Source organism: Gallus gallus, chromosome 1, assembly GCF_016699485.2.
Source record: "Gallus gallus isolate bGalGal1 chromosome 1, bGalGal1.mat.broiler.GRCg7b, whole genome shotgun sequence".
NCBI classification, from domain to species: Eukaryota; Metazoa; Chordata; class Aves; order Galliformes; family Phasianidae; genus Gallus; species Gallus gallus.
Window position 1 is genome coordinate 115363793 of NC_052532.1, and position 21171 is coordinate 115384963.

Here is a 21171-nt window from a genome sequence, read left to right on the forward strand (position 1 = left end):
AATGACAACATCAAACAAGCAAAAAAAAAGAATTCATGGAGTATAGCTATGGGTTTGTGAGAAGCTTTCAGTTCCACTCCTGTAGTACAGCAGCAGCCTCTTCTTTCATCTCTCCTCAGATGGCAGAAGCCTGATAATGCACACTGGCTTTATTAGTTCTTCAATTCTTATTGCCCTTTTCAGATTAACCAACAAGCTGTATGTAAGGTAGAAAAATTAGTAGTTGAAGTTTTTGGAAAAGTCTGTGGAAGTAGTGTTGTTACCCTTGGATACTTGCATCTCGTTTCCATCAGCATAGGGTGAATTGCACACTTTCAAGATTATGCTGTAAAAATAGCCATCTGTGGCAGATTGTTCTGTATCTTTGGTTGTCACTTTGGCTACTTAGAACTAAAGTACTAGAACAAAAAATGTCTTATGGTCATAGAGGTGCCCTGTAGAGCCTAAAGGAGACACAACCAGCTCACTGTTGATGCAAACTGTTCAGTATATCTTGGTTTGGAGACCAGGAAATTGCTCCGTGAATCTGATAACATTGAGGCTGTAGATATAGGCTAAGTTTTTCTATTCCCATAATTTTAAATAAATTATTCATGACCTCTCCCTCCCACCCCCCCTTTTTTTTTTTGCCAGTCAGTTTATAACTTTCCATAATGTTTCAATGCCACATTGCACTTTTGGCTGCTTTGTTCGATATCTGAGCTTTTATATTACATTAGAAAGTGTTCCTTTTTGACATGCAATTAATTTCAGAATCACATACTCAGTTGAATTCAGATGCGGTTTGTATATACACCTTAACTTTACAGCTCTTATTCAAAGCCAATATATGTAGAACTCCCATCAGCATTTTAATGTGTGTTTTCATTTTTAATTCTGAGGCAAGTTGTCAGAAGATAAGAACTGTAGATTTTACATGAAATGCAAGCATAATTCCTATAAGCCCTCATGAGAATTATATGCGTGACTAGATTTCTTTCTGTTGGAAAACTGCACTTTGCTTTAAGAGAAATTGCCTTCTAAGATAAATTAAATGCTTCATTCTCATATAGTAAAAAAGGAAAGCAAGCTATCAGACTGTAAATCATGAAAGAATATGTGGTAACCAAACTATATTACAGCTTCCAACTGTGGCTAGTGGTGTGGTGAATTTATTTTATGTAATGGTTTCTTAGATTTTATATATAAAAACTCCCCAAATTATTAGTTGGTTTTGAGCCTAAGGTACACAGGATTCATTTTTGCTATGATTTAGCAGTTCATCTTCTATGATGAAACTGGAAATATCCTTGACTGCAAAACTGCAATTTATGATATGGTAGATAAAAGTCATCTCCCTTCATGGTTTTTCGGGTATGTGTCTTGCTGTTGTATAGCATCTTCTAATGTTATCCTGTTCTTAATGAAATAATTCAAAAATGAACAAATTAGAAATACATCTGAGTTTCTGAAATGAAGGAAAGTAAAGGAATAATTTTGGTCCAGTCTCCTGGGGTGGCAAACCATATTCATTAAATTTTTGTCATACTTAGTTTATATTTGTATGACTGTAGGTATTATACGCAGTAGGTATTTGATACTTTTGAATTTTAAAGAGACCATGATATTTCCAGGCGAAAAATAACAAACCAGATGTTACGATATGAGACAAGCTTTTTTCCTAGAATAAGAATAATGTCACACAGACTATTTCTTTACTTAAAGAACATAAGTAATTTTTATATTTTTAGTTATGTGATGATTTTCCTGTATGTTGTTTGAATAAGTTGGGTTGAAGTTAGGCCTGCTAAATACACAGGATCCACTTGTTCTTGCTACAGTGACTGTGGGTTTAATTCTCCCATCCCATGCCTTCACATGTGCAACACTGTGCTGTGTTGTCAGAATACCAGAGGACTCTCCTTATCCTCCAGTCAGGAATCGTATGCTCCCTCACAGAGCTCTTCTGAAGCTTAATGTGCTGTGCAGTTCTCCCAGCCAGTGCAGATGCTGGTTCTTGTGGTTCACAGCAGCCTACTAGAAAGAAATTCTGAGTGTTTGCATGGAATTCCCTATGTACAAGTTTTAGGCCATTGCTCCTTGTCCTGTTGATACACATCACTGAGAAGAGTTCCCTATAAGTATTTATAAACATTAATCAGATCCCCTCTCAGTCTTCTTTTCTTCAGACTCTGGCTTTCCTTATACGGGAGATGCTCCAGGCCCTTTATCATCTTTGTGGATCTCTTCTAAGGGATTGTTGTCTTTTTCTGACCAATTAGTCTCTTCTCACTGGTGTCAGGTGACAGGATGAGGGGAAGTGGCCTCAAGTTGCGCCAGCATAAGTTTAGGTTGGATGTTAGGGAACACTTCTTTACAGAAAGGGTTGTTAAGCACTGGAATAGGCTCCTCAGGGAGGTGGTTGAGTCACCATCCCTGGATGTGTTTAAAAACTGTTTGGATGTGGTGCTCAGGGACAAGATTTAGCAGGGGTGTTGTTAGTTAGGGTAGTATGGTTAGGTTGTGGTTGAACTTGATGATCTCTAAGGTCTTTTCCAACCTGAGTGATTCTATGATTCTAAGTTTTCTAACCAGTACCACTGAATAGATGTAAATAGTGAATAAATTCCATCACAGGATGGATCAGTGTGTCATAAACTGGAATTAACATCGTGAGGGTTCTGACTTCTGTGCTAACATTGGTAACTCTTAATTCAGACTGCTTGTGGAAAGACATCTATAAAACTCAATAAAGTCTAACTTTGAATTACTTTTGGAAACTGTTACTGCCTTTTAAAAGAATTTATAAAAGCTAAGTATACATTTTATACAAAATCAAGCAAATAGAGAATCTTCCTGATGAATTGCAAAAAAGTCAATCATCATGAGATCATTCTTAAACAGAATTATCATCACACTGTATAGGTTTAGTCTTTTTTAAAAAATAAAAACAAATTAAAGAGAAGCTCATAAAAGTAAATGATTTCCTCTGAAGTTTTCTCCCCTCACTCATACTTCATTATCTGTAAGAAATTTCGGGAACTATACTACTTAAAAAATACCTGGCAGTAGGAAGTAAAGCTTTTACAATGTTTACATAGTATTACATTAAAAATCCTGTTTATTCTATGTAAGTAATAGTATTCAACATACACATTGGATAAATAACTAATAGTAATTACATTTAGTCTTGGGAAAAAGTTCTGGTAAAATGCAAGATGCATCTCTGCTCTTTTAGTGTCCTTGTTAAAGCATTCTTTTCTAACAGAACCATATGCCATATAATAACATTTTTATCTACATATTGCATCGCAGCTCCAAAACACTTTGTTTTACTGTTGATGAAAATGTTGTTTCTTAAACTGAATGAGTTTATAGACAACTTTGAATATAGTAAAGTAATTACATTTGAAAATTCATTTTATTTTCCATCAGTTCCTATGTATAGAATATGAAAAGCCAGTAATGAGTCCATGTATGAACATACCAAGAGATTTAAAAACAAAACAAAACAAAACAACACCTTCAAGTCTTAGAATTAAGGAAGTAATTACAAAAGATACGTTAGATCTTATTACATTCTGGAAATGTAAGAAACTTTAAATGGCAGGCCTTCCTACTGCTGTGTTCACACATATGCAAAGATAACGGTGAATAACCTTTTTGTGGTTTTACTGTGCTAGTAATTTACATCTCAATTTTGTAATTTGGTTTCTGACTGTGTAAGTGATAGAGAGGAGGTATGAAAATGAATATTTATAGAATTCTGTGAGGAAATAATCTCTTACTGACCAAAGAATGTCCCTTTAAAGATTATAAACCAGTTACATAGTTTTCTTCAGTAATTGCGTGAAATGTAGCAAAATCTTGAGATATCACTTGAGAAGTTAATTAGGTTCTATTACTTTAAATATATAAATAGTGGCATTACACACAAGCATATCAGTGGAGACTATTTTGATGGCGTGTTACACTACTGGGGCCTAAACTACTCCATTTCACGTTTGTTTTGGCCATTTTTTTTGAAACCAAATCCAAAGTTGTATGAATAGCTTATAGATGAAGTCTTCTGGGACAGTTCTTGTTTACTTGTTTTTGCTTTGTTTGTTTTTATGTTTTGTTGCTTTTTTGTTGTTGTTGTTGTTGAAAAAAAATGCTATATATTGTATTTGATTGTTAGGAGAGCTGTACTTGATGTAATCTGAGAAGTCTACTGTCTTTTTGCAATCCCATAAAATTGCTTTTATTGGATAGCATTCAGTATTTGACAGCTTTATGATAAAATCATCAACTCATCATCACTTTCGTAACAGAATATATGGAAACTTCATAGTGAATTACAGCTGTACTGTTGTACTTGACATCTTAAAATAGCTGTCTCTGTTGTACTGCCATCCATGTGGTTTTCACTTATAAATAGTTTAGCACTTGAATAAAACCAAATTCCTACAGTCTGGAGTTTGTTATCCAGTGCTGAAACATGTAGTTACCAAGACTGTGAAATAAAATTGTAAAACAGAACTGTATTTGTATACTATTGTATACTATTTGTTTGTCCAGTTACCTTGCTTTTTTTTTTTCTTTTTTCTTTTTTCTTTTTTTTTTTTTTTTTGAGCTGACTTCTTGAATAAACCCTAGAGTTAGCTGGTTTCCATGTATTTCATGAACCTGTCATGAGCTGGAGTAATCGTATTCCAGTGTAATTAAGATACAGACTTTATTAATCATCCTAATGTACTTTTTAAAGTTGAAACTATTTGTTATTCCTGTGAGACTTCTGTGCCTTCATGGAAATGAAGGAAGGGAGAAACTACTTGTTAAGGAAACACCAAAAACAAGATGAAACTTTAGAAGTGATACCATGTGAATGGGAAGAGTACCACATTTGATATTACTTCCTTGACACAGATTTGCTGCTATAGGTTTTGTAACAAAACTGTAGGATGTTTTGAAAAGGAGGAAGAAGTTATTTTGGAACACTGGGGAGAGATACTGCTTATGACTGGGAAATAACATGTCATGGAAATTTCTGAGTGATTAGGGAATTGGAGCTATAGGCCATACACGCCAGAAGCATATGTCTTACTGGACAGAAGGCAAGAGCTAAATTTCCTACTCATCACTCTTGGAAGAGAGGTGAGGCTACATGGAGATGACCTTCCTTCATTTATGATTATAGTCTTGAGTAAAAGTGGCACAGATGCTTCGATAACCCCAGAGAGCTGCTAGGTGTGTTAGATAAGATCAGTGCTGCTGGCTGTGCTAGTGTTGTCAGCACTTACCTTGTCATGCCTATGAGGAGACTTAGGTAATTACTAAATTTTGTGTTGCATGGAAATTCAGGTAGAACATAGCTGATTAATTCTAGATGGGTATTTTAAATAGAAATGAATGGTCTTATAAGTTTCATTTTCCTAGAAATCAGTTATTGTTGGAAAATAGGATCCTGGATTGCCTTGTTGGGTAGAAATGCCTTAATTTTGCCCAGATTATAAGCATTAGTAAAATATTTATCATCTGTCCTCCCCAGAAGTTAGGAGAGCAAAATGGTAGATCACATTTCTCGTAAGGAAAAAGCGATCACAGAATGAGTTCTCTGTGAAACGAGCTTGTGAGCAGTACAAGCCTGTGAAGAGAGTCTTTCAGAAAGAGTGATATGGAAATAATAGTAACAATGATAATAACAACGTGATGATAATAATGATGATGATGATGATGATAACAACAGCATCAACAAAATAAAAAAAAAATCCTCCACACCTCTGAATAAAGAAAGCATAGTTTGGTAGGGGAATACTTCATACTAATAGTTACGCATAATAGCCGTGGGTCCATGATGTTGGCTTGGTGAAAGATCTGGGATATACTATCATCTGGCAGAAAAAGGTTTTCACTTCAGTGAAAAATCAGGTGTGGCATGGTGGGAGAGCTAGTGCCAGACTCTGCTTTGTGTCTTTTTTTTTTTAACCTCTGTTGGTTATCATTTAGGGATTCATTGAGTCAGTAGATGTTGCCAGTCAAAATACAGACAAAAAAAAAATAAAAAAAAAACTTACCATTTATAGTGCCAAGACAATTCAAGCCTTTTTAATATTCTACAATTTACTCTTATGTTGCTTGTAAAAGTCTTGGAGACTGGCATGACGTAGCTGATTTTAGTAAAAGGATAAAGCATATAAACCTTCAGCTTCTCCAAACTTCAGCCTACCCTGTCACCAATTAGAGAGAAGTTGGTGCCCAAGCTTGAGAGAAAGCACAAAATGACAGAAAGTCTTACTTTCAAGATGTTGGCAGATAATTCCTTACCTCAGATACTAAAATAAGCTCTATTAATAGTGTTGTTCGGGGCATTTTTTCCTTCTCATGCTCTCTAGGGGTGTCATATTTTAACGGACTGGTTTTAACGGACTGTTTTTTTTTACTGCCTTTGTTCTTGATGTCTTTGTAAAAATCTTTGACATTTCTAGAACTCTGCGTGCATATGACAATTTGAAGGAATTTTCTTGTTTATGTTAAGGAGTCCAGTGCCTCAGGGGCTTCAAAAAGAAGCAAATTGCAAAATGTAAAGGGAAGGGAAAGAACTGCCACGCAGCATGAGGCTTCAGGTCCTAGTAATTTACTCTACTGTCTCCAAAATTCATGTTACCACATCCTGAAGAATATTTAAGAATTCAATAGTAGCCAAATGTGAAGTATTTAGAAGGTGCTTCTCCATCTATGAAGTATTTCATCGACATCTTAAACAATTATAGAAATGTTAACATAATTTTTTTAAACGTGACAGAACTGAGTCGAGAATTGGTGGTTGTTTGGAAAGGCAAGCACTGAATTATTTTAGAGTTTTCAACATAGTTAACTGTATCTAATGTCGCACTTCCTATTTGCAGTGTTACAACAACAACAAAAGTGTGGTTTTAATTGCATTTGCTTTCAAAACTGAATTTGGTTTCATTTTACAAATGTTCATTAACATTTGTAAAAAATGCTTCAAAATCTGAAAATAATAAATGCTGAAAGGGGTTGTCTGAAAGCATATAAATTCTCAGCATTAGAAGAATGTTCTAAAGAATTGTATACTGGCCAGATCATCGAAAAATAATGTTTTCTTCCCTGAATGATGTTGGAAAGACTCAATCAATGTTCTGTGTTAAAAGGAGTAGTGTTAATAATTTGCCTTTAAAAATAACATGTACAGTACTTGTACCATACATGAGGTCATCTCCATTACAAGTAAATATCTGAAATGATCAAACTCCAAAGATGAAGAGAGGAAAACAACTCTCTACAACTTATAACTCTGTAAGCATTCTACATTTAAGAATTATTTTTTCAAAGTTAATTTCCCTATCAATTAGATTATGTAGCTGTGCTCATGCAAGGTTTACTTGGGTAATCAATGAAGTTACTGTCTAACCTTAAAATCTGTGAGTGTTTGGTTGCTCAGGATAATGGAAAATCACTTTCTTTCTTTTTAGATATCGGATATCTACTTCCTGCTAAATGCAAGGAGTTCAAGCATTTCTAATATGTCTCAAAACTATGGCATCCCTTGTTTTGAATGCATCCCCATTTTTTTTTAAAGGGATCCAGAAAGCTCAGTGTTAAAAAAAAAAAAAAAAGCATCATGTTGACAAAAAAAATGCTCATTATCCTCCTTCTTTTTGCTCTCTCTGTGTAGAATTTTACTATTTTGCTTTTATTTTAAATTTTTAGAACTTTTTTTTTCATTTTATGCAAGAATAAAAAAAAATCTTGTTTTAATATTGAATTGCCTGGATTTTAGTGATCTTTTTATTCCTTTTATTGCTGACTGGAATTGCTTACTTAAGCTTCCTTTTTTCAGAATTTTCGTTTTGCAATGTTCACACTGCAATGCTGGCATCCTTTACTTGACAGCAGTACAAATGTGACAATATCTTTTCTCAGAATAGATGTCAGTAACATCACAAAAGTTTTTAATTTCATGGCATTTAATTCTTTACATAGAAGAGGTGGGATTTTTTTTTCATCTCCCAACCTTTGTCTCTCATATGTGTTCAAAAGACAATCTTTTTTTACCTGTTTTGTTTGAATATGGTAAACCTGTTTTACTTGTTTTGGACAGTGTTTCAAGGTAATACTGTGACAGGAATCATAGCTTACATAGAAGACTGTAAATTTGGCAAGAAGTAAATGTAAACAGTATACCTCTCTGTTTTATTTTATTTTTATCTGTGATGATAGAAACAGAAGAGCTACACTAGCTCCATTGAAACAAATTAGTCAAAATGAAACTAAATGGAAATAAATAACAACAAAAAAAGAAGAGTACCATTATGTGGTCAAATTACTCTACCACTGACATTTTATCCAGAATGTGATGAGCAACATTCAATATCCACAGTTATTTTAAAAACTGTGGTAGAGCAGTATATATTCACTTATGCCAGACCATAGTTTTCTGTAGTAATTGCAGAGCAAACAGGAAACAAACAACCTCATTTGCAGAGATTATAACTAATCCGTGATATCAGACAAATGCAGATTTTGGTGTACATTGTGTTCTATCTCTTTTTCTGATGCAATACACAGAGAATGTATATTGGAACCTGCAGTTGTTTTCAGACAGTCCAGTTAAATACCCTGGAATACGTTTGGCCTACAGATTTAACTTTGGCTGTCCTCGGTATAAATTTATCACGGTTTCTGTTTTGCTTGAGTTGGGAATAAAACAAGAACTGAGTGTTTTGCACAACCCTGAAGCTCCTTTGAAAGTCCAACCTGAGTAAATACTAGTTTAGCCTATGTGAGAGAGGTTCTAGGACTTTGCTGTGTGGTTGCACCAGCCTAGTGGTTTCATTTTGTTACGTACTACACCAAATCATCATAATGGTGACTGATAAGTCTATTCAGATAATTCCAAGAATTTCCTTTTATTATTAACTTCAGGACCATAGGCATACTAAAATTGTAGTTCAAAGTTTTTTTGCTCTGTGTTTAGTGGATAACAATCTCAGTAAGACTGTGTCAGTTTTCACCCTGCCAAAAAAGGATGGAAGGGGAAATTGAGCATAAAAATTCTGCTTATATTTCATCTTTCTTGTCAGTGGGGCCGTTGCATACTAGGTGAGACAATGAAGGGTGGGAAAGCTGTCTTGTGGATCCCTTGCTGTGTAATGGGAAGGGAGAGTAGGCATTGAACTGTCTGATGTATGGTGAGGAAGCAGTGGCATCTGAGTAGAACTTAAAACCTGAAACAAAGTATTTAGAAAAGGTTTCATTATATTTTAATTAGACAGGAACCTGCACACGGTATATGAAACGCCAGTGCCATGGAATTTTTTCCTGGCAGTGTCAAACTGTGTTTATGTCTGATCTATCTTTTTATGTGTCAAAATGAGTGCTGTGTTTGAAATGAAGGAATGTATTTTTATAGAATATTAATTACATTTTCAGCATTATTATTCTCTCTGATTTATTGTGTATTGATACTTGGCTTTCTTCACTGCAGCACTGCATTAGAGTGGCAGCAGTGGTGGTTTAATCTGTGGGATAATTTTTCTCTGTTCTATTTTATGCAATTTGATTCATGCAGGATGTTGAGCTCTGGAGTAAATATTCAGTGTTTTAGGTTCAAAATTGGCTGTGTTTCAGTCATGTCACAATACTGACTTTGAAGTGTGATTGTGTGTCATTAATTAAGCTTAGCGCATTTAGTGTCTCATGAATGCCAGGATCCATGTAAGAGAATATGAACAAAGAAGCAGAGAGGTCTAAATTTATATATATATATATATGTGTGTGTGTATGTGTGTCATTTTCTAGCCTATCTGAAGTCTTATGGTCTTGTATTTCAGGTCATTAGAAATGTCATGTGTTGGGAAGCTCAGTATGGATTAACCAGCATCAGACTGACATCATCTTATAGAACATGTATTATACAATAATACAGGTGCAAATGTGAGATGGAAGACAGAAAGGGATGTAAGGGATGAGGAAATATTAATCTCAGGTAGAAGCAAAAACCTTGAGGAATTAACTCATGTTTGCAAGTACTTAGTGCAATATTCATGCACTCAGGAAAACTATTTTTAAATCAGTACTATATTTCTCTAGTTGCTAGTGTAGTACATAGTCTGATGCATAAATGTTATTTTCTTTTGAGCCTTAATTTTGTCTGTAATGGAATTTCTAATCAGCTGTCACTGAAAAGATTACATAGAGGAAGCTGTATATTTCTCACTACATTATGAAAATTCTAATTCAAAAATAATATATATGTAATTTCCATTTCTATTATTAAATAAAAAATATATTAATTTAACTCAGTTCAGACCTTTGTGCAAAATGTCCCAAATTTATACTTAAAATAGAATATAAGTATATTTCAAAATATGTTCACTTCTTTACTTTGAAATCACTTCTTGCTAATTTGAAAGTATGATGTGCTTTCAAAGGCAAATGTTAAAATCAAAGCTATAATGTCCACGGTTGTTTTTTGTTTGTTTATTTGTTTCCCAATTTACACTGCTTGTTGGTTCATCCCCTGAGCTAAGCTCAGTATTGCTGCCAGAGCTCTGTTTTCTGTAGTTGTAGAGCAGGTGAACAAGTGGAGCTCAGGAACGGTCTCCCAGCTGACTTCTGCTGAGAAGTGCGCGCAGTTGAATGATTTTGAAGGTTTGGCGTAATCACAAGAGGCACAAGTGAAAGATTTACAGTAGTCTGTGCTCGTAATTCCCAGTCTTGGAGTACAGTTGTAGCCTAGCAGGTGGTCTCAGAGGTAACAGCAACACACGCAATGACTGGGAGCCACTATGTTTCTTACTCACCTTTGCACAATGTGACTGACAGTTTAGTCTTGCTGATGCAGCTTCATTAGTATTACAGAGGCACAAAATTGGACCTGGAGAGCAGTAAACAAAAGCTTAGCTTTTGAATTATGTTATTCTGACAGCTTGAATAATATTTAATGACCAATAACAGAAGGAAGACATGTGCAGCACATCCATTATAAAATGAATAGAAGCCAACTGCAGTCTTCAAATTTTGAATTTTTATGTTACAGCTTTTGTGAAGAGGTTATTTTGTCTGTTGAAGGAAATATATTTTTATTTATATATTTACATAAACAGTATGGAAAACTTCGCTTCAGTTAACTTTGAGCCTGATATTCACATGTTCTTAGAATTCCTAAGTACGTTTTTAATTTTCCTAGGTATTTTCATGCTTAAGATTTCACACAGTCTTGCCCATACAGTTCAAGCTGGATCTGTTAAATCAAAAACAAAGCAAATGGGAATACAAAGCAAGTCTTAGTCTAAACTCAACAAAGGTAGTAGGCTGCTGACAGTTTAAACAAACAAAAAAAAAAAAAAAAAGAAGAAGAACAGAGGAAAAAAAAATGTAAATATGAATGTACGGTGGCATCACAAAGTTACGTAATACCAAGAATTCTTAAATTCATTGCCTGTATGGTTCATTAGGCAAGTACTGGATTTCACATATTTCTAGACTTAAACTGCTATACAGACCATTATGTTTTTGCATGAATAAGCACAAAAGTATATGAAATCTGTAGTATATGAAAGCCAATGCACTTTAATAATGCTAATAGCGTCCATGTTTATGTTCAGAGAAAGTAAAATATCATTTCATTAATTTAATGTCCCATTTCTAAATGCAGTCACAGACAAGTTATATTTCTCCTGAATATTTTTTTTTTCATATTTTGTAGGTAGAGTGGTTATTACAAATGCTATAATGTATGAACAGATATTTGATTAATAATTGTAAATTATTTTCTGGACAGTAGCTTTAATAATGAAATGCCTAGAAACAATATTAACAGATACTTAAATAGATAAAAAGATGAATACTAAGATAAATAAAAAAGTAAATATTAAAATACCTAATGACTTCTAATTAATAATTACACTCTTAAGACAGATAGCAATGATTTATTCAATTCTTGAAAACTTTCATATAAATTTAAAACTGTAGTGACTAGACTACTTATATTTTCACTCATATAGTTAATCATATTAGTCATAATCCTGTAGCTTCTGTTTGTGGTACCTTCCATCATTCTACATATTTTTAATCTGATGTGAATCTTCATAATTGCATGAGGAAGCTTTAAGAAAGTAGCTAAAACATCAGACATGATTAGGTGGGAGTTGAGTCGTGCAGTTGCTATTTTCTGCATACAGCAAAGGAAATCAAATAAGACATACATTCTGAAAGATAATGAAATCACTCTAGCATGGGAACCATCTGGTTTTCAGTTAGCACAATGTTACGAAAAAGTTACATTTTTCTATCAACCAAATATTTGAACCTGTGCAGAAAAATAGTAATTACCTCCTTTTGGCTTGTCCACATGCACCCTGCTGCTGGTGTTGCTGCAGATTCTGCATCCTTCCTCTGTGTGGGACCCAACTGGTCAGGGGACTGACTGGGGCAGCTGGGGCACTCCATTTCTTCATAAATTTCCAGCTCTATTTAGGCCCTAATGGCAATGAAGAGCCCTTAATAATTCCTTAATCTGCCTACCCATCTCCGTAATAAATACTTAAATATATATATGCATATACATTTTTGTTGTTCTTGTTTTTTTCTTTAGGTTTCCAGCAAAGCTACATTTAGGTTTGTTACTATTTCATACTAAATCTTGATGAATCTTACTTCTCTTGTGATTGTTTATTTGTCACATCAAGATTCTACAGATTGTGTAACATTTTAAAAATGGAAAGCAAATGGTCTTCCACTTCATGAACACCATGATCTGTTCCCTTTTTCATTTCATGGAAAAAAAATATTATGAAAACTTGCATGTGAAAGGTGATAACTGTTGTATACATAAATAATTTCATCAGAACTTGACAATCCAGTGAATGCATTCTGAAGGATCCATTTTCCAAATAAGAAGCTCCTGCATGCCCTCCTCACTGCTCAGCCATAGAAGTTGCTTACTTCTTGTTATAAGATAGTCATTTCTTTAGATATGCTACTAGCTTTGTCTGGTTTCTAACTCCCACTCCATATAGCAAAGTATAAAGCATACTTCACAGTGCTGAAGAATTACTCATTTGGTGCTTAGTGGAAACCACCTGAGAGTTTTCAGTTCATTCTATTTGATTTGACACTTCCAAAAGAACAGAGTGACCTTCATTAGTTTGATCATATGGAAACAGCCTTGTTAACAGGATTGATTTTAAGATAAAAGAAAAATAGGCTTACCTTAGTTAAATGAAGCAAAGTTGAACTGTAGAAATACAAAACTGGAAATAATTGTACTCCAAAATCACCAAACAAGAAAATAAGATTATGAATATGTGTGTATATGTTTTTATTTGTTTGTTTTTGTTTGTTTGTTTTAAGTGTATAAATCCGCTTAACTCTTCTTTTTTGCTTATCTTTCTTAGACTCTGAAAAACAAAAAAAGTTAACATTTTTTTCTCCCAGGGCTTTTATGCCCTGAGAGGTCTTTCAGCTACATTCTCATTGCTCTTCCTCACCCCTAAAAGAAGGCTCTGAGTGCTTCATGGTTTCTCTTGTAAGACCTTTATCATCTGTGTTTAGAAACTAGAATATTGCACAGAATGAGAGAGGATTAGCTCAGTTCTTTCCTTTTTCTGACATGTTACTTATTCACTTGTTCATTATGCAATTTAATTTGTACACATACTTTTTGTTATGCATGACTTTTTTTGGAAGCCATAGGGTATTTTGCTTTTTAATCTGGCATTACACATTACCTTAATGAATAATCTTTCTACAAATACTTTAATAGATTTGTGGTGAATAAAAGCAATGTCTGGGATCTTGATGGAATAAATGAGAGACTTCACATTAAGCTAGGAAGTCTAAGTTCCCAACCCATCATTAATTTTTGGTTTATTGGCTAAATTCTCTCATCACATAACTGACCAACTAACAGATACATAAAATGTTTTAGATGACACAATTAGTGGGTTTTTTTCATACTTTGCTAAGCGTTGCAATAATTTTTTAATGCCAACATTTAAGAAGGAAGATTTTTATAAGTATCTGAAAAGAAGCTATAGGAAATACCTCTTTACAAGAAGAGTTAAGGACAAATGAAGTCTAAATTGCTATCTGAGTAGGCTGGCTCCAACTGTTCTCTACTGTATACTCTTCCCTACCCAGTTCCACTCCATAATGATAGCCTACAGGCAGCAAGTTGGTAGATGTTGCAGCTGTTCCTGTGACTTCTTCAGTACTTCAGCATTTAAAAAAGAAATGTTTTTAAATGATCCTGGTTTGAACTCTGAATCTACCATCAAAATACTCTCGTTAGACGAGTCATTCTAAGGGTCATAATTGTTCATTAGAACAGACCCAACATCCTTTTGTGTAGGGATATTATATGATAGACTTTATTAAAGTAGTATCTCCTTGAGGACAACAACTCAGGTCAGACGTCTCATGTTCTGGAAGGCAGCAGAAGAGTAGGTAGAGCACTTTCAGCAAGAAATTACAAATGGAGAACTTTGAGTTCTTCTCAAGAAAAAGAATTGATAGTTTATTTACTTAGAAAAAAGTTAAAAAGGAATTAAATCACGTTTGAAAAGTGGCATTCCCCATGGCTCAGTACTTGGGCAAGTTTTGTTTAACATCTTTATCAGTGATCTGGATCATCCAGGAATTTTGCAGACAATACCAGGTTAGGCAAGATTGCTGAACTGCTTAAAGGCTCTGCAGGGGGATTTGGATAGACTGGCTCATTGGGCTGAATCCGTTCACATGGCATTCAACGAGTTAAATGCCTGATGCTACTCCTGGATCATAACAATTCCATGCAGTGATATAGTTTTGGGGCAAAGAGACTGGAATGCTGAACGGACAAAAAGGATTTTGGTGCATTCGTTGACAGTCATTGCACTCAGGTAGTCAAGAAGGCCAATGGCATTCTGGCCTGTATAAGAAGTAGCATAGCCAGCAGGACTGGGGATGGAATTTTCCTCTGGTAAACAGCAGTAGTGAGACTGCACCTCAAACACTGTGTTCAGTTTTGGGCTGCTTATTACAAGGACATTGAATTACTTACGTGTGTGCAGAGAAGGGTGACAAAGCAAGTTCAAGGGACTAGAACACAAGAGTTGTGAGGAGTGACTCAGGGAACTGGAATTTTTTAGTCTGGAGAAGAGGAGGGTGAGGGGAGACTTCATTGTTCTCTACAACTGCCTGAAAAGAGATTGCAGAGAGGAATGTTTTTGTCTCTTTTCTCAGGTGACAAGTGATAGGATGCAAGGAATAGGCCTCAAGTTATGCCATGGGATGTTTAACATGGAAATTTTGAAGAATTTCTTTACAGGGAGGGTGATCAAGCACTGGAACTGGCTGCCCAGGGAAGTGATGGAGTCCCCATTCTCATTTAAGACAAATTGGACTAAGTTACATGGTTTAATGATAGTACTCAATAGATCAAGTTGTCAGTTGGACTTTGTCCCGAATGTCAGGTTGATGACTGCTTGATCTTGAATGTCTTTTGCAATCTTGATCATTCTACAATTCTAAGAACACACAGATAATTTTTAAGATTGGAAAAATTTTGTTTTATACATCTGCAAAAGTTTCAAATCAACTAAACTTTAAGTGAAAAAAATAAATGGGTAGATGAGTTCAAAGCATATGAAATAAGATGAAATTCAAAAATCCTGTATCCGGAAATTCAATGAAAAGTGTATTCTGGGGCTGCAACTCAAGTAGAAATAGATTAACCTGATGGACTATTTTAGATACAAAGAAGATGCTTAAAATGTATATTTGTCTTTGAAAGCCACTTTGGAATGGACTTAAAATCAGCGAAGATGTATAAGTAATTTTTTGGATAGCATATCATTTAAAAATTATTTGTACTGATGACTTTGAAGTAGTATTTTTCCTGGATAAGCAATATCAGTGTTGGGTGTGGACAGTTTTTACCATGTACTGCTCAAACACCTACAGGTTTTTTAATGTTTTTTACTCTTATATTCCAGTTTCCAGTTTAGCTCCTTATAGTATGTCTTGCTCTTTTCTAGTGCTGCCTAGTCCATGCGGTATCATGTAACGTGTTATCCTTGTGGTCATATGACCGTGCAGATAATGCAGGGCTGCAAGTAGTTCTGTAGCAACATTTTGTCAATGCAATACAACTTCATCCACCACTTTTCTAACCTGCTATACTTACACTGACAACTGAAGTTATTACAGTTGGTAAAGAATGTAAACTTCCTTCTTCCTCTCGTTCTCATTCTGTTCAACAGTGACAGCCCATTCTGTGAGGCTACTCAGACCCTTCAGAATCAAGATCTTAGATACTCCTTTTTCTTTCAGTTCATGGAATCTTTCCTATTCCTACAAAGGAGAAGGGAAAAAAGTAAAATTCAAGATATTATGACAAAAATAAAGAGCTATTCATAAATCATTTTCCAGAATTGGCTAGATTTCAAGCTGAGTGTGTCTTCATCATGACCATTGTTGCAAGGTATAAGTAAATTGAAACACTCACAGATGCATATGAAAAGATTTTCATTTTTCAGCTAAACTGCATCAGTAGTTTCTCTTGGTAGCATGAATTATAACTGTCCATGATTCTACTATCCTATGGTTGTGTTCTGCAGGAGGTCAGATTGCACAACCATCTTACTCCTGCTGGCCTTGAAATGTATGAAGATACAGTAAAAATATTACATCTATAGGAAGATGTCAATATATTAACAACAGTGCTTTTGAAAACCACTTTCCTACAGATCAAAATGAATGCAGTTTAGAATTATGTGTTGGGCAAGGAAAACAGAAGTTTTCTATTTGCAAATTCTGTTTAATTGTTCCCTTTTTTTGCAGTCCATTCTGGATTTAATGTACTTATCTAACTGGTTTGGAAAGATTGCCTTTTTTCATCTTTGCATAGGCTAAATATAATGTACTGTAACGTGAATGTTATTTATCCCGTGATTGACATCTTTTTCTCACATTCCTTTTCTGTTGTTTCTTCTGCTGTTGTATTAAAAACAACAGAGAGTGAACTCTCAGGGAACAGATTTATATTCATCTTATCAATACTAGGAACTCTTAACAGAGAAAGTGCAATTTATTTTTGTTTGTTGTTTCCCTGCTATATCTATTTTACTAAAAAAAGTGTAAGAAAATTTTGTAAGTATACAAAATTGAATCTTAAGTCAGTAGCCTCTTTCACCAAGATAGTTACTTTTTCCTCCATGTCCTAAATCAATGGTAACCAGATTGTGAAATGATTGCTTACAGTGTTTTTTTTTTTTCTTTTTTTGCTTTATTCTTACTTCCAATGGCTTACTAAGCCTCTTGACAGTTCAGCAGAACATCTTTTGCCCACCTTAGTGATGTAGTCACTGTTGAACAGCTAGTGAACAGTAGTGATGAAAAAAATAATAACTACTTTGAAATTACTTATTCATCTATGGGACTTTAGTGTTGGACTGGGAGCATCTGGAGCAAGCCATGCTGGGACGCTTTTCTTGTAAGCAAGTGCAAAACTTGTGTGAATCAAGTAAAATGAGGACTTCAGCTGGAGCACTGTGTTCAGGAAAAGTATGGTTTTGAAATAACCTGATGTGGAAAAGGTCCCCCAAGATTTAATTTGTATAACATATTATCTTGGACAGTTTATTAGTAAGATGTTTGTCAGGCTTTTGTAAGCATACTGTGAGTACTAGTGTGTGTTCTATTGAGTTTACTAATGTTGGTAGCTATAAAAATAGCTATACCATTCGTTTATTAACTGTAAAAGACTAATGGGAGTATTGAATTTTGTAGTCATTTTAAATAATGGCATATATTTCTGCTTGTTGTGTGTATTTTTTTTTATTCTGATACTCAATTTAGATTTGTAAGTGGTGAAATATATTTTGTTTATAAATTCAAATAATGGCAACATAGATTGATAAAGCAAATTATTTCCTTGAGTCTGTGAACCAAATGCTGTCTTTTCTTTTTCAGATTGTCCCTTTGCAGATTGGTTGGTAAAGAAATACTATGCTGAATAATTAAGAATTCTCTTGAGATAGTTTTGAATACTGACTCTTACAATAAAGATACTGTGCTGTTTCCAAAATTAATTAATTAAATAAAGAGGAAGAAATTTGGATACAAAGGAGTGCTATACTAAAAAAGATATTTAAATTTTGAGATGTTTTTAAGTGTAATGAATAACCCAGTGTAATGAATAACCCAGGTTATTCATTAGGTTTCATATCAGGTTGTTCATCATATGATATGATATTCATCATCATATCAGGCTACTCAGTTAAGTTTTTTAAGTGAATTCCAACCCAGGCCATTCTGTGATTCTGTGAATAATATAAACTGAGATGCGTCAGACTTCAGGAATACAGCCTTTTGACATAGTTACTAATAATTTTAAGTCCTTGTACTTCAACGATTTTAATAGTGCACATGGAACCAAATTGTTTCTGTCTATCTCAATGTTTTCATTGTGCAGTCATCACAGTATGTGGGTGCAGTGATCCCTACTATAAAATATAAAAATCAGTGTCTGAGCTCAGTAGTATTCTGTTGTGGTATAAGCTACAATAAGAATAATTACATTATTCTTTCTGGCCAAATCTTACTTTTTTTAGCCAGATTATCGATGACATAGACAATGGCATTGAGTGCACCCTCAGCAAGTTTACAGATGACACTAAGCTGAGCGGTGCAGTCGATACACTGGAAGGAAGGGTGGCCTGGACAGGCTGGAAAAGTGGGCCCATGTAAACCTAATAAGGTTCAACAAGGCCAAATGCAAGGTTTTGCACTTGGGCCAGCGCAATCCCAGGTATTTAAACAAACTGGGGGAAGAACCCCTTGAGAGCAGTCCTGTGGAGAAGGACTTGGGGGGTCCTGGTGGACGAGAAGCTGGACATGAGCCAGCAGTGTGCGCTTGCAGCCCGGAAGGCCGACTGTGTTCTGGGCTGCATTAAAAAAGGGGTGGCCAGCAGGGAGAGGGAGGTGATTGTCCCCCTCTACTTGGGTCTTCTGAGGCCCCATCTGGAGTACTGCATCCAGGCCTGGGACCCCCAGCACAAGACCCTGAGTTCTTGGAATGAGTCCAGAGGAGGGCCACTAAGATGATCAGAGGGCTGGAGCACCTCTCCTGTGAGGAAAGGTTGAGGGAACTGGGCTTGTTCAGCTTGGAGAAGAGAAGACTATGGGGAGACCTCATTGTGGCCTTCCAGTACTTGAAGGGAGCATATAAACAGAGGGGGAAATGGTTGTTTACAAGGGTGGATAGTGATAGGACAAGGGGGAATGATCTTAAACTAAGACAGGGGAGATTTAGGTTGGATATTAGGAGGATGTTTTTCACTCAGAGGATGGTGATGCACTGGAACAGGTTGCCCAAGGAGGTTGTGGATGCCCCATCCCTGGAGGCATTTAAGGCCAGGCTTGATGTGGCTCTGGGCAGCCTGGTCTAGTGGCTGGCGACCCTGCACACAGCAGGGGGGTTGAAACTCGATGATCATTGTGGTCCTTTTCAATCCAGGCCATTCTATGCTTTTATGATTGAATGTTCTTATTTAGGTTTCTAAATATTTTCTAATCTTTGCAATACCCTTTTGTCTGTTGGCATGTTTTTGTTGAATGTAATTGTTGGGCATTTACTGAATATTATGTATTGAAAATGTTAAACTTAGTGTAGGAAGTAGTGATCAAATTATTTTATTTCCCTAAGATTTGAGGAAATTCTTTTCTGGAGCTACAATTTCACATGCCTTCAATTCTTTTATGTTTCTGTTTTTGGAACTCTGTTTCTTATTTCTAGCATTTTTACCATGATTCCAGGTAACTGAACACTAAAACAAAACAAAATACTCTTAAATATTTTCTTTTTCATCAACTTACTCCTGTCAGCGTCCAGTCAGACAATGAATTTCATGTTTTCCAATGCCATTGCATAACAGCTCCAGCAACCTTTTGAATAGCACTTCTCTGATCCTTTTCATTTGCAGTCAGTAAATTTGGCTGATGGTGAGAATTTTGAAGGCTGCTGGAATCAGTTCTAAGACAACATATACTCAGACTGGGTTTTCTGAAGTTTTTCATTTGGCATAAATCTGCAATTGGTATTTCCTTGTGTTTAAAAAATCCCACTGGAGAGTATACACAGGAACAATATATCTGTATCCTGAATAGACACTGATTCAAATCAGAGGTTTTCAGCACATTTTGGAAGTGAATGATAATATTTTCAGCTTTAGTGTTTTGTTTGTTTGGGTTTTTTTAATTACTCAAAAACCAACTGAGGGTCCACATTCCAATGAGAACATCATTTGGTAGATATGAACTTAAAATAGTGAAGGGATTTTCATGTTACAGTAAATTAAAGAATGGTGTCATAGGCCTTTCTCTAATAAATTCTCTCTGCATATTTTGTCTTCTGTAGTACTTCACTGTTTGGTATAATATAGCTCAGAATGACCAGATAAGCTCTGTGGACATTGTGGTGTGTTTATTGCTAACTGCAATACTTTGTTAAATGTCTTAGTCATTCACTGGTTCAAGATAAGGAAGTTGTTAACTTGATTTTGTTCAGATTACCTAGTAAATTCCTGAATTCTTTATTTCAAATATCTAATAAAATTAAATTATAAAGCAAAATTACTTTGCTATACAAAACTAACTGTTATATGTAAGATTATATATAATTTTACATTCATACACATATATATACACACATATATATTATGTATATATACATGAATATATATATACATTTAAAACTCACTATGTTGAGTATCCGTATCAGATTTTTTTCCCCCTTTTTGAGAGAGATCTCAAAATCCCCCTTTTTTGAGAGTTGGAGCAAGTGTATTCAATCGCTTGTGTAAATTGGCTACTGAGTTGTCCTGAATATATTTTTCATAACACGACCTGATTCCCCTTATGAGTGGAAGAATTGTTCATGATGAATTCTCGGGACCATGGTACATGATGAAGATCTCAGACTTGCTGAGAGAAGTACGGTCCCTAAAAAAAGATGGCTGATATATGTTACTTGGATACAAATCTCATAGCCATCTAGAAATGTTTTGATTTTGTGTTGATAAGAAACACAAACACATTTCTTATTTAGAGTAGCTGTTTTAATGAATTAATATAGTTGTAGACCCAGTTTTCTTTTGAGGGAGTTCTGCAACAATTTTCATCCAACTCATAAAAAAAAACTGA

General features: G+C 35.0%; 1 protein-coding gene across 30 annotated transcripts in view; it reads left to right on the plus strand.

Annotated features, from left to right (window-relative positions):
- The window catches only part of DMD (dystrophin), a 1163614-nt gene that overhangs the window by 870095 nt on the left and 272348 nt on the right, over positions 1-21171 (plus strand). The window lies entirely within an intron of this gene.